Consider the following 14,529-nt stretch of genomic DNA (forward strand, 5'->3'; position numbering starts at 1 on the left):
CAATGGTGGTGGGGAGGGAAACTCGGTTGCATCTAGTTTCCCTTTGTAAAATGCCTGAAAAGTTGATATTTAATAGTTTTCTTGAGAAAGCAGTTTATCTATAGAAGAGGAATTCTTTTAGTACCTAAATTAGCTTGCTGTGTTTCATATGCATATGTTTTGTTTTCTTAAAAAAAAGGAGAAAGAAAGAAAGAAAAGAATAAAGAAAATCATCTACTCTAAAACTACATAGCACAGATAACCCTTTGACCTTTGTTGCTGGGGTAAAGATTTACAGTACTTGTGGAGCCTCACTTCTCATGCCTGACTGAAAAGAACCCTAAATAAAGTAAGGCCCCTGTGGAGATGGGGAAAATAAGCAGGATAAGGAAGTTCCATTATTTCAAGTGGCAGTGTTTTTTTTTACCAGTCTATAAAGTAAAATAACAATTGTGATGTGTTTCCACTTTTGAGTCTGAGGTCACTTAAGTTTGGGGTCTGATGTTAGAGTAGTTAAGAGTTGGGGATGCCGGAGGCAAAGTGTCCTTCACTGCTTCCTTCACTCTCAGCAAATATCCCTTCCTGCTGTCTCCCTCAGAGTAAATTTCCACTTGAAATATCTTTTCTTTAGGGAAAGCAAAACAGAAAACTTACAAAAAAACCCAGAAACAGGCGCTATTGAAATATGAGTGAGAATGGGAATTGCCAATTGTTTCTCTCTTTGTGTGTTAAGTAGTCAAATTTTTCTTCAGATATCAAATATAAAAAGTATATGAGAACAAAATTAGTCCCGCTGTTTGTCTCCAGGAAAAGTATTTTTTAAAATGTATTTCATTCAAGTATAGTTGATATACAATGTTGTGTTAATTTCTGCTGTACAGCAAAGTGATTCAGTTATACATATGTGTACATTCTTTTTCATATTCTTTTCCATTATGATTTATCATAGGGTATTGAATATAGTTCCCTGTGCTATAGAGTAGGACCTTGTTGTTTATCCATCCTGTATATAATAGTTTGCATCTGCTAATCCCAAACTCCCAATCCATCCCTACCCCACAGAAGAAGATTTTTTTTTTTTTTTTTGGGGTATGGGGGCCTCTCACTGTTGTGGCCTTTCCCGTTGCGAAGCACAGGCTCCGGACGCGCAGGCCCAGCGGCCATGGCTCACGGGCCCAGCCGCTCCGCGGCACGTGGGATCCTCCCAGACCAGGGCACGAACCCGCCTCCCCTGCATCGGCAGGCGGACTCTCAACCACTGCGCCACCAGGGAAGCCCAGAAGAATTTTTAACTTCATTCCATATGACACCAAATTAAGATCTTTGAAGAAACTTTAATAATTTACTGTCTAATGATGTTCATATCTATTTAATAATTATTTAACTAATACTTTAATCCCGAATCTTTAACCTTATGTATCTAGCTCCTAAAATATCCCAGTAGTCTCTATAACACTTTGTATTTACATTTTGAAGTTTATTTATTAAATTTATCTTCTGTTTTATTTATAAAATAAGATTTATCTTATTTTCTGCTTCCTTTCTACATGTGCTAATAAAACCTCATTAAAATGGTAACAAATAAAAGCCATGTTTCTTTGGTATTAGGAAGATGCTCATAGTTATTGATCAGCTCTTGATTGTTTTATAGGCCAGAACTTTTCCAGTGGTAATTTTATAAATGAAGGAAAAATTTCAATAAGCTTTGCCTTCTTATTTAAAAATAAGAATCTGTAAGCATGGTAAAATGCTTGACATGAATTGCGAACAACAGTTTTGCTTACAGAAGGGAAAACTCTTGTTTTAGGAAATTAAATCAGTACTATCCATTAATCATAGGGCATGTCAACCCTCAGACCACTCTGGACGTTTCTGGTGAATGTAAAGAATCTTTAGATGTGTGAGGTCTTTAAAGATCTAAGTTAAAGGAGAGGAGGTTTTTTAAATACCACATTAGCACATGAAAGAAGCTTCAGGGTGGATAGAAAAAAAAACATTTGCTGCATAGCAGTAATTATACTTGAGGGGTTTGTTTTGTTTCTGTTTTAAGCTTGTTCTTAAAAAAACTTAGTTAATGCAAATGAAATGTTAAGCTTTGTACAAATTATACACATCATGAGGTGGAGGGGAGCAAGCTACAAGACAGACATTACTGGAGGAAAGTATTTTTTATCTTAGCCTTTAAAAATATTTTTGTATGTTTATTTCACAGTGTACATAATAGGACAGTCACACATGTATATATGTTATGAGTATGCTTGCTAGAAAAAAAGTTACTAATGGAGGGTAAAATGAAAAAAATTTAGAGACCACTATTCTAAAATGGATGATTGGTTATTTCTAACTAACTACCACAGTTACGAAACGTTACAATCTAGAGGATGAAACAGACATTAATCAAATCACCATATAAATTGTAATTGCCAGCTTTTGTAAGTGCTGCGATGGAAAAGCATAGGGAGTGATAAGTTATAGAGGACACCATATAGTTTGCGAGTGGGCATTGGGTTAGTGAATTGAGACGGTGAATTGAGATCTAATACTGATACTGATGGTGAATTGAGATCTAAAAGATAATGATGGTGAATTGAGATCTAAAAGATAATAGAAGTTTACTAGGTGAAGGACCTTAATGGAATAATGAAAGACTTAAAGGAGGCATGATGTAAACATAGTCATAGACTAATCATCAAAACAGGCTAAATACTGGTATATTTTCCTATCTAAACAACTTGATTTATCAGTTCATTTGGATAAGCTGCTGTGATAACATAATCCTGACAGAGTTTATTGAAATTGTATTTTTCTCTTCCATTCTGAGATGTTTGAACTCTTCAAAGACTTTGCATAACATCCCAGAACGTAGGCTGTCCTATGTAAGTGGAGGCTTCTTGAATTGGACAAGATAGGTGACTCCATTGACACTTACTTTATCATAGAAACTAGAGCAGTTGCTTCAGCTGAAGGTAAAAATGGCATCTTAGCTTTCTCAGCTTGCCAGGATGTTAACAATAACTTAGGAAACCTTTGCAGACGGTGGGCACCACATTGTGCCTGATTATCACAGTTTATACATCTTCCCTGGTAGATTTTGTAAATATATCTAGCTAGTCATTATTTCAAATTTATATACCTCCTGCTTCCTTCTAAGAAAGATTTGGAGTAACTCAATACAGAAACACAAAATTCAACAAAATAAAGAAATAGGTGATATAAGGCCTAGTGTTAGTAAGTGTTTGGGATTAAAGTACACTCATATTAATAGTGGGAGTGTAAATTGATACACAGCTTTTCTAGGGATAATTAAGCAACACCAACAGGGGGTAGAATAATATACACTCTTTTACCGAGCAACTCTATTAATAGAACCTGTCATAAGAAAGTATTATGAACATGCACAAACACTTAACCACAGGATGCTCACTGTAGTGTATGGGGTCATTTATAATTGTGAAAAGCTGGAGAACACCTAAATATTCAGCTACAGAGGTTTAATAAAGTAAACTTGGTACATCCATACAATTTGAATAAATGTAGACATTAGAAGGAATGTTTTAGAATATTTAATAATAGGAATAGTTGTCCATAGGATATTAACTGAAAAAAAACTGTTATGAAATATAAAATATACTGAGTATGGGTGCATATGGATAGGAAAGGGAATGAAAAAACATACAAACTAATGTTCACAGTGCTTATCTCTGGGTGCTAGTTTTAAGGATATTTTATTTTTATTTCTTTTGGCCTGAGTTACATAAATTTTCTGTAACAAACATGTATTTGATCATAATGAGAGAAAACAGTAAAGTATATTTTAGTTGACTATACTTAGATGAAAAAATTGGAGCAAAGACAAATCAAGATTGAAAGAGTCAGTGAAACCAGGATAACGACTTCTTTGTTGCATGCTGTAAGATCCTGTACAGTTGCTAGAAATGCCTATAAATTTAGCTATGAGCTTCCTTGCAGCCAAAGCAAACCACAAACACTGGTAGCTGGGGGAACAGGATATTTTAATTATTAGAAGATTTTAATATACTAACTAAATTCCCAAAATACAGTACCTCTGAAAAAACCATATGCTAACATTGTTGGAGAGTCTCTGTGCATCTGTATTGAAAACTATATTATGCTTGACAACGATTTAAGCTAATAAGGGAAGAAGATTCCTGTAGTTTCTAGGATCATTTAACAAGTTACAGCGTTTTGGATGACCTAGAGATACTAACGGAGGAAACAGTTAAAATAATTTTTTTGAACTTTCACCTTTCTCCATCTGGATGACCAAGTATGATGATTTTTAGTATGGTTTCCCTTTCTTGAATACACTCCCACTCTTTTCGTAAAATGGCCTTTTGTCTCAGAAGAAAAATCAGGGCAGGTGGGCCTTAATTCTGACCCTACAAAACTATAGAGAGTATATATGAAACACTTTTTAAAAGGCCTTTTTTTCTATGCACATATCCACTCAGAAATTACAGTGATTGTTTTAATCATATTAATTCTCTGTCCCATGTTAACTGAATTGCACACTTTATGGCCCTGATTTCTTGTTTTATTCTATTCCCAGGCTGTGTATATTACAAATTGGCATTCCAGTGTGAGTCATTTGAGAATTAAGGAAACAAATCTGCATTTGCATTATTTATGTACAAAGTCCCAGATATTTCTAGAAATCTTATAAGAACCCTAAAAACAAGTTGGTACTTTGCATTGTCTTGTCAGGCAAGAGTTGAATACATTCGTATGGATAAATATAGATAAATATAGAGATAAAATTGGCCCCTAAGAAAACACTATTCTGGAGTTAGGAAAGCTTTTGAAACTATGCTAGTTGCTCTTCAACAAGAAATATAACAGATTTGCAGTTACCAAAAATGTGTATTTTAAGTTATATTTCCCTTAATAAAAAAACCCCTATATTGGGCTTCCCTGGTGGCGCAGTGGTTGAGAGTCCGCCTGCCGATGCAGGGGACACGGGTTCGTGCCCCGTTCTGGGAAGATCCCACATGCCGCGGAGCGGCTAGGCCCGTGAGCCATGGCCGCTGAGCCTGTGCGTCCGGAGCCTGTGCTCCGCAACGGGAGAGGCCACAACAGTGAGAGGCCCGCGTACCGAAAAAAAAAAAAAAAAAACCCTATATTAAAGTCATAGTCTAACCTGTGTAATATTCTTGCCAAAAACATTTAGTCTGGATCTAACAATGAGGAAACAATTAGATAAGTCCAGATGTGAGATAGTCTATAAACCATCTGGACTGGATTCTTTAAAGATGTCATTGTCATTGTCACAAAAGATAGGAAAAGGAGAGGGAACAATTCTAGATGAAGAAGCAGTGTGTGACCTCAATTGGATTCAGGAATTTGGGTGGGGGTGGGGAATATAAAGGACATTATCAGTGGGAAATTTAAAAATAGACTATGTATCAGATAAAATTGTGTCACTGTTAAGTTTATTGGGTGTAATAATGGTACTGTGGTTATATAGGTTATATATGTTTCACCTTGTTCTCAGAGGAAACATGTCCACGTATTTAGGTGTGAAGTATACTGTTAATTCAACAAAAGAAAAAGTGGTGTGTATATGTACACTTGAGCACATGCACATACAGATAAGAGAATAAGAAATAAGGAAAATATATCAAAATGTTTAAAAAATAATTTAAAAGGTTAAAAATGCTCTGTGCTGTGTGTTTAATTAGTTCCTCCAAGTTAGGAATGGTTTTACAATGATTATGCACATGGTTAAAACGACAGCACTTCTGAAATAACAATTGATTATATAAAACAATTTCCTAGAGATGTGTGGGATATTTAAGAGTTATATCAATTGGCATACACGGTAATATAATTTTACCTACTGAGAAAAAAAATACAGAAAATCAGTTTCTTATTCATACTATCCAGTAACCCTTCCAATTAAAGCTCACTTGAGGAACTAAAAACTGAAATTATTTCCTTGAACAACTAAATATTTCTTCTGTCTTTGGAATGTTTATAAACTGGTGTTTATAATAATATATTTCTTTTTTTTGGCTGCACCGCATGGCTTGTGGGATCTTCGTTCCCCAACCAGGGATTGAACCCGGGCCACGGCAGTGAAAGTGCCAAGTCCTAACCCCTGGACCACCAGGGAATTCCCTTATAATAATATATTTCAGATTGAATATAAGAAAACTTAGGTCTTCTGTTGAATATTTTATTTCTCAGGAAATGTTTTTAGTTTAACTTCATATGCTCAAATTGCTTCAGATTCTCTATCATATGTGTTGAAAACTATTTAATGATATACTGAATAACTTCCAAGCACCCCCAAACATCTTCAGTGTCTTTCAGTACCTGAAAGATTTAAGGTTTATATAGAATTTGAGTGGACTGTTTATAGCCAATTAACATGGTAATGACCTGCACCTGCTTGTATCAAACTCCCAGAATTCTCTTATCTGCTAACATTAAAATCAATTTTGAAGTGGTACATTCAGCAAAGTTTAAATAAATTGCTGTAATATAGTGCTTTCTGTGAGTTCTAAAGGAGGCATAAATAAATAACGCAATCATGTTTTATCACTATGATTGATGAAGCTGATATTTTACCAGCTTGCATTTCCTACTTGAGAAGAAATTTAAGACTGGTTTCAAGCTGTCTACCTGCTTCTCTCCCATCTCGTAAGCATGCTTTTAACTGCCGAGGGCTGAGATTTGGAGGAATGGTTATCAGACCACAGATGTTTTTGCCATGAAACGGTGCACCTCCAACCAAGTCACCGTGGTTCAGGAGATGATAGATGGTATTTTCATGTTGCCTCACAGAAAGGTCAAAATGGCATGGCGAGCCCATGACAGTGAAAGGGAGAAATGTTAGTCCTGGAAGGAAATTTATTTCATGGCTTCAGGGGAAGTTTGGTTGTCATGAATAGGCTCTCTCTGTCAGTCTACAAAAATATTGTTTGTAAGGCAATGGTGTATGTCAAACAGACAGTGTCTGTGTGTTGGCAGACAGAGCAGCTAGTTAAACAAATGCTAAGCCAAGTATAGTAGCACAAGTCAAGTACTTTGGATGCTTTTAGGGTAAGAATTGCTCTTGATAGAAATATCAACATAATCAAAGGAACTTATTTCATTTTCTTACGTAATGACTTTAAGTAAACTTCCTTTGTAAATTTTACAGCCTTTTAAAATGCACCCCCCCATTCTAACACTTTTTTTGTGTTAAAAATTCTTATAGTCAGCAATCTCTCTATTTTATTCACTTTTAACTTATTTAGGAACATATATGTGGACCAGCCTTATTAGTATGCTTCACATAAAGCTGTTATCAATTTTGAGACAGTTAAGCCCCTGCTTTTTTTTGAGTCTTCGTTCTTTTTCTCTTCCCCAACCCACAGGAACTATCAACTATGGGCATAATTCCATTGATGGTGTGGTAGGAGAGACTCAGTGGCATTGCTCACACATCTTACAAAATTAGACCATGGAAGTGCCTTTCTTCCATGGGGATTCCCAAAGGGGAAGGAATGCCATAAGAAAAGAACATAAAAGATCAAAAACTGTGTTTCTTGGAGCCTCCATTATCACTTTCAGATTTGTTTTTCAGTGTTTGGATGAAAATCAGATTCATTCATGGCAACGTTCAAGTAGAAATCTTCAACCCCACATATTTCTTATCCAGACAACCCAGAGTAATACATTTGTCAAAAATAAAAAATAGATTTTTTTTAAAGTCTTGAAAGCCTAATAGATATATAAAATGAAATCACATGATCAAAAAAGAAATAACGTGATCACAGTATTCGTGAACACAATATAATTGGGAAAGCCTTATGCTTCTGGATTTTACAAAACAATCCCAGTCTTTTGGGGAAGGTTTTTAAATTAGAGATAACCAATAGGATATACTTATTTTGGTAGGAAGCTAATCTCAAATGTCACATACAAAGAACTTTCTTCCAAATTATCCTAAACTCAGTAGGAGAGGGGATGTTTTTACTGGGAGTGAGAGGTGTTATTTGTTTTAGGGCCCTTCAGGGGTGCAGGACAAAAGGGACTGAGTCTTTTCAGGTTTAGACAAATACTCTACCATCAGCTTCCATAGAGAACTGTTCTACAGAACACAGAGGGAAAGCTGGGAGAGTGGGGGATTGCCCATTCCATCTGCCATTCTGTCTGTTTTACACTCAGATAAATATTCTGGATTACCACAGAATACATTTATAACATTTTGGCATGGTGATCATTAAAAAAAAATACTTTCTTTAAATTTTTAATGCAAAGTGAATTATGTTTATGATTAACAGTCCCTTGCAGAAGTTCAGTTCATGAACAAAAGGAGAATGCATTTTTAATCTAGGCTTAAAGTAAAATTTACACTCTTTTAGCTAAAAAACCTCTTTTTAAATCAGCATACTAGCGCATTTATGTAAGGCATTATTTCAACCATCATGAACTTTTTCCATTCTAACGTAAGTCTGATAATACAAGACAAAGAAATCCCTCTTAGAAGAGACTTGGTCTCCTAATGGCATCATGGTTTAGAGAGAAGAGAAACACTAGTCTTACAGCATTTCAATAACTTGAAGCCAAATCACATCGTTCAAATGTGATTTGTGTTTTTGTTACTGTGCTTACACATAGCATTTTAAAGTAGAGCATTTCACTCAGCTTTCCTTTCCCACGCATCCCCCTTAGCATTTTTCCTGCTCCTCTGCTGCAGGACCAGACTTGGTTTGGCCCCAGATTCTATGTCAGAGGCCGTGACCCAGGTGTCATAGTGGTCCATACTGCTGGCCTCTTCTCTGAATAATTATATGGGGTATTGTATTGAAAGGACAGGCTTGGGGGCAGTGCAGTCACCCTGGCTAGCCAGACCAAGGAGCTCTCCTGTCAAACTGCAGGGAAACAATGGGCTGAAAAGGCTCACACAAAACCTTGTAGCGCAAAAGATTAAATTAAAAATGGACATTTAGGGCTTCCCTGGTGGCGCAGTGGTTGAGAGTCTGCCTGCCAGTGCAGGGGACACAGGTTCGAGCCCTGGTCCAGGAGGATCCCACATGCCACAGAGCAACTGGGCCCGTGAGCCACAACTACTGAGCCTGCGCGTCTGGAGCCTGTGCTCCACAACAAGAGAGGCCATGATAGTGAGAGGCCCGGGCACCACGATGAAGAGTGGCCCCCGCTTGCCACAACTAGAGAAAGCCCTCGCACAGAAACGAAGACCCAACACAGCCAAAAATAAATATACATTAAAAAAAAAAAGACATTTGGACAGACACTAGGTTTCATCCCACAGAATGTCACCTTTCTCACTTTTTCTGAGCATTTCCTTCTTTAACAGTTCATACTTCATATGTTGACCTTATAGCAGCAGATTTTCAGATTGCTGCTTTTAGATTACCTTTGCATATATATTCTCATTTACTTGATTATTTTTAATGCTTTGAGGCTGTCTTAATTGTGACACTTTGTTGCTAATATAAGCAAACCTTATCTTTAGCAGTGGTTTAAGTAAGTAATTTAAAGTAGTGCGTAGTGGGTTTTTTGTTTGGCAGTGGCACAGCATGTGGGATCTTAGTTCCCCTACCAGGGGTCGAACCCGTGCCCCCTGCAGTGCAAGCATGGAGCCCTAACCACTGGGCCATGAGAGAATTCCCACATAGTGATTTTTAAAGTAATGCTTTTTGTTCTCTTAAGATGTTTTATTAAGCTACTCTAGCATGTTTCATGTCTGTAAATTGAACAAGTGGCAGGGGACTGTCCCAAAGTAGATGTGATTATTTTACCTTCTTTTGGTCCTAGGAGGATTATTTTTCCCATCACCTGAGAAGTTTCCATAACAAGGTGGGGAATAAAACTCATTAAGTCTTTATGAGATTTGAATGTTAAAAATTATGTCAGAGGTGGACTCACTGCTGTGAGGTAAAAGTTTTTTCATGGTCTTGATCTCAGGTTTTCTCTTAATTTTATCTACCCCTGATCTGTCCACTTTGGCCTGGCTCTTTTCAAGCCTTCTGGAGCCTCACCACCAAGCAGCAGCCAAAAGAAACAAAGGCTTAGTTTTCATGACCCCAGTGTTATTATTGGTCCACAGCTAAACACTTTGTAAATAAATAATAATTTTCTATTGTGCATTTTTCAGGAAACCAAGCTTGTAGAAATGTCAGTAGTATAGCAAAGAATCCATAAAGTTTGAATTGATGTCTGTCTGTTTTACCATCTGAGTTCATCTCCAATCAGAGAACACTTGGTCTTTATAGTGTTTGGGTGAAGGTATGGTGTGGGAACTTCCTACAAAGTGTGCCTTTTAGTTTTTACCTTCTGTATCTTAAATAAAGGTGTGTAAGGATGGAACAATGATCAAAATCCAAAAGGATTGGAACTCTTAAATGTTTTCTCCTTGAAGTAAATTTTATTCCTTAATGGTTAAATCTCTGATGATTCTGCTTTTGTTCTACTGTGTAACTGTTTACTTTGAATGTACATTAGTATCACCCACTTATTCAGGGCCTACTTCAGAGATAACCTAAATCCGGAAACAGGCCAAAAAATAGGGTTTAAGTCATAAAGCCATGCAGTAGGAGAGGATGACATTCTTTAGAATGTATTCTCTTAATTTTACACATGTTCTCACATGTTTTGCTCTCTGACTTCTAAAACATCAGTGATTATAGGGTCCCTGGCTTTATCACATAGGCCCAGAAGCACAGAATTGAAGCTGAAGGACAACAAAAACAAGTTTAAAAAAACCTAGCTACTCTGTGTTGTAGAAGATATAGTAAGTGAACTTACAGCCCAACTTATTTCTAGCATACTTAAAGAATCAAAGAGATTTGAAATAGATTTTTGGGTATTTTATATAGAAAAATGGTTAATTTTTAAAGGAAATCTAGTTTACTTGTATAGAAGTATCTTTATAAAATTGTGGCGCAGTGGTTGAGAGTCCGCCTGCCAATGCAGGGGACACGGGTTCGTGCCCCGGTCTGGGGAGATCCCACATGCTGTGGAGCGGCTGCGCCCGTGAGCCATGGCCGCTGAGCCTGTGCGTCCGGAGCCTGTGCTCTGCAACGGGAGAGGCCACAACAGTGAGAGGCCCGCGTACCGCAAAAAAAAAAAAAAAAAAAAATCATTCTTATTTTATAGAGTTGTAAGGATTATTTAAGATAATGCATATAAGTATATATTAGTTTGTTGGCATATAAAAGATAATAGATTTTCCCAACAATTCTTTACTATTTTATTATTACTGCAGCTGCACAACCGAAAGCAAGTCTCCACGCTTTTCTGTGCCTCAATTTCCCCATTTATAAGATGTGGAAAAAAAAATACCTAATCTTCCTTCCTTCCCTAAGGACTAAGGATGCTAATTTGAGATAAGATGTGCCTTCTATTTCCAGTTATAGTTTCCTAATGTGCTTCATTTTGACCCTGCTAAGTGTAGCTGAAAGGGAGAAGAAATCTTTATTAAAAATCTAAGTAATCGGGGCTTCCCTGGTGGCACTGTGGTTGGGATTCTGCCTGCCAATGCAGGGGACACGGGTTCGAGCCCTGGTCTGGGAAGATCCCACATGCTGCGGGGCAACTGGGCCCATGAGCCACAACTACTGTGCCTGTGCGTCTGGAGCCTGTGCTCCGCAACAAGAGAGGCCGTGACAGTGAGAGGCCCGCGCACCACGATGAAGAGTGGCCCCCGCTCGCCGCAACTAGAGAAAGCCCTTGCACAGAAACGAAGGCCCAACACAGCCAAAAATAAATAAATAAAAGTAAATTAAAAAAAAATTATCTCCATAGAAAAATCTAAGTAATCAAGGTGCTTCCCTGGTAGTCCAGTGTTTAAGACCCATGCTCCCAATGCAGGGGGCCTGGGTTCAATTCCTGGTCGGGGAACTAAGATCTCACATACCACAACTAAGCACGGGTGCTGCAACTAGAGAAGCCCGCGTGCCATGACGAAGACCCTGCACAGCCAAAATAAGGAAATTAATCAATTAATTTTAAAAAAAGATAATACGTTTTCCCAACAATTCTTTACCATTTTATTATTACCACAACAATTCATATTTATTGTAGAACAGGTAGAAATATAGGAACCAAAGTAGCTAAAAATTTGACCGTATAGACCTAGATATCACTGTTAACATTTTGGTATATAAGGTGATGCAGTTTCATTCCCCTTTATAGCTCTTCCTCCGATGTCCCACCACTTCCTTGCTCCTTAACTCCATGTTTTCTGCTACCCCTAACCTCACCCCTTCCTGATGAATTTATTCTGTTAAAGGACCTAGATAACCAGATGTCATTCTTACCCTTGGTGACTTCTCTGCAGCTTTAGATATTGTCAGCCGACGTTCTCTTGGTTTCCATGGTATTTTACCTTCCCTGTTCTCCTCATGACTCTTTTAAGACCACTTCTCTTCTTGCCCCCAGGTTTCTAGTCCTTGCTGTCTTTCCTCTCCCGTGGCACCCCATCCTCCATTTAAACAACTGTTGAATGTAGTTCTCCCTCCAAACTGCTGGCTCTAGCTGACACTTTTAGTCGCCCGCTGGTCAGCTCCACTTGAATGCTCCTCTGGCATCTCTGATTTGGCATGTCAGTGCCTCCACCAAGCATATCCTCTTCCATTTCTGTCGGTCAAGCCAGGCTGGAACTTGGGAGCTTTCTTACTCTTTCTTCTCGTTAATCCCTTCTCCCAACCATCTCATTTAGTCGCCTGTTTTCTGTGCATATGTAATAAAATCCACAATGCCTAGCCTGGCTCTCAAAGCCCTGTGAAATCTAGCGCCAGCCCAACTGTTCTTTGTGACCCTCACTCATCATGCGCCTTTACTGAGCTCTTCCCTGTCACTCACCGCTGATCCATGTGTTCCTGTCCCCGAGCCTTTGCTTATACTCTTCCCATGACCTCAATCTCCTCTTCCCCACGCTTACTAGAAGGCCAGATTCTGCTCAGATGCGCTTCTTCCATGAAGTCCTCCCCACCCCCCAAACTACTAGTAACCATTCCCTCTTTTGAATTCCCTTAGAGTTTCAACAGATCTCTTTGTAGCAGTCACTCCTGTCTTGCATGGTGCTTTTTTGTACCTTTGTCTTAGCTCCCCTAGTACACTATTACATAAACAAATTTGAGAGCAACTGATATATTTCAACTTCCTAATTTTAAAGATGAGGAAACTGAATTCCAGGAGACCACCTTTGCAGCCACACAGCTATGAAATCCAAGATTAAAATCCAAATCCCCCAATTCTCAAACCAGCCCCCTCCTCTACACTTACTTATTCAGCACTAAAAAGCACCTACTCGGGACTTCCCTGGCAGTCCAGCAATTAAGACTCCACGCTTCCAATGCAGGGGACATGGGTTTGATCCCTGGACAGGGAACTAAGATTCTACATGCTGTGCGGTACAGCCAAAAAACAAAACAAAACAAAAAAGCAATAAAAAATAAAAAGCACCTACTCAGTGCCAGACATTCTTCTAAGCATTATATATATATAAACTAATTTAATCCCCATTTTATAGAAGAGGAAACTCAATGCAAACCCAAGTAGTCTGGTTCCAGGGTCTATCCTTTCACCATTATACCATCCTGCCCTTCTACATGAGAGGGAGGAGGGATTAGGAGTTAGGAGATGTTTCTAATATATTATTACTACTGATATTTCTATTTCTACATTATTTTTATTGGTAGGTTATTATTATTATTGATGTTATTATCATACACTGGCACTACTTTAAGCACTTTATGGCAATTAGTTTATATCATCCTCCCATCACCTCAAGAGATAGATGCTTTATCATCATCATACCCATCTTACAGGTGATTTTAGCCAAGGTAAAGAAGAGAAAATAACTTCCCAAGTTAACATAGTATTGACCAAGCTAGAATTGGAATCCAAGGAGTCTGAGTCTGACATCTCAGCCCTTAACCCTCATGCTAAACCGTCTCTTAGGTTCTTAGTTGTGCTGAGTCATTGAGAAAGTTATCTTCTGTTTGTCTCAGCATCCTCCTCTGTTATGGGACAGGTGACAAAAACAGTACCTTACAGGGTTTTTAAAGTTCATGTGAAATATTTCTAAGTATGACAAATGCTGATCCAAGGCAGCTCTTCTCCCTTTTACAGCTTTGCATTTCATGAAATCTTTAATTGGTGAAACTAAAGCAGTTGCCCTAGTTCATGCGTACCTGTTTTAAATTGCTCATTCATCAGTTTCAGCTAATATCTGAGTAAGCTCTCACCTTAGTAGCTAGATGAGTCATCACTCTCCTTACAGGTTCACAGATGCCATCTAGTGATAGAGAAGAGAAACGCAAGTTAGGTAAAACCCTGGAAGAAGGCATGGGTTTTTTTGTTGTTTTGTGGTGTTTGGAAACACGTTGCAGTGAAAAATGGGTATATTGTACCAAAAATTTTAGTAGGTTACTTAAGATTTTGCATAAAGATACAGTTAATTCACTGTTGTTAAATCATATGCTTTTAGAATGGAATTAAGACAGGTTCTTGATCAGTTTTAATCTGTGTGCATCTTTAAAAGACCTTGGCATTACAGGGAGTCTCATTTTA

At 37.9% G+C, this 14,529-nt stretch overlaps 1 protein-coding gene and 1 non-coding gene across 2 annotated transcripts in view; one reads left to right on the forward strand and one right to left on the reverse strand.

Moving 5' to 3' along the window:
- PRTG (protogenin) overlaps positions 1–14,529 on the forward strand; it is a 131,479-nt gene that overhangs the window by 82,709 nt on the left and 34,241 nt on the right. The gene's annotated exons all lie outside the window — the stretch shown is intronic.
- TRNAE-UUC (transfer RNA glutamic acid (anticodon UUC)) lies at positions 6,041–6,112 on the reverse strand. The gene has a single exon. It is a non-coding gene; the product is annotated as a tRNA-Glu (tRNA).

Source organism: Lipotes vexillifer, unplaced genomic scaffold, assembly GCF_000442215.2.
Source record: "Lipotes vexillifer unplaced genomic scaffold, Lipotes_vexillifer_v1.1 scaffold726, whole genome shotgun sequence".
Taxonomy (NCBI): Eukaryota; Metazoa; Chordata; class Mammalia; order Artiodactyla; family Lipotidae; genus Lipotes; species Lipotes vexillifer.